A 454-nucleotide genomic window follows, 5' to 3' on the forward strand; every position below is an offset into this window, starting at 1 on the left:
TCCAAATTCCAAGCCACACCCATTCCACTACTCCCGCCCACATTTCCTTCCGAGAGGGCAATATTCCCACATTCTTCAATTTATTTCCCTCCAATCAAATCGGCGAAACTGAATAGCTGTATTTATCTTCCTTCCCCTCGCTGTTGATTCAGAGCTGGAAATAATTTCCCCAGCAGACACGGCTGATGGATATAGTGATTTGAGAGTGGGAGAACAATGAGGTTCCAGGAAGAGCACAATTAAGGAGTAAACAGGGCTTTTCTTTACTCACATACACAGCCTCGTGTCTTGCATTAAAGAGTTTGATGTTTTGTTGTTCACAAGTCATTCGAAGGGTGCACCGTTCCTGGCGATGCTGCAATACCAGGTCAATGCGTGGAGTGAACGGAGCAAGCCCCTTTTCATCTCCCAGTGCTAAAAATCTGCTTAATATTTGAAAAATTTATTGACACTT

The 454-nt window shown here is 43.8% G+C and overlaps 1 pseudogene; it reads right to left on the reverse strand.

The window, feature by feature from the left end:
- Window positions 1-330: 330 nt before the first annotated feature.
- LOC129115085 (U2 spliceosomal RNA) lies at window positions 331-454 on the reverse strand (annotated as a pseudogene; the record flags this gene model as incomplete).

Source organism: Anoplopoma fimbria, unplaced genomic scaffold (assembly GCF_027596085.1).
Source record: "Anoplopoma fimbria isolate UVic2021 breed Golden Eagle Sablefish unplaced genomic scaffold, Afim_UVic_2022 Un_contig_6837_pilon_pilon, whole genome shotgun sequence".
NCBI classification, from domain to species: domain Eukaryota; kingdom Metazoa; phylum Chordata; class Actinopteri; order Perciformes; family Anoplopomatidae; genus Anoplopoma; species Anoplopoma fimbria.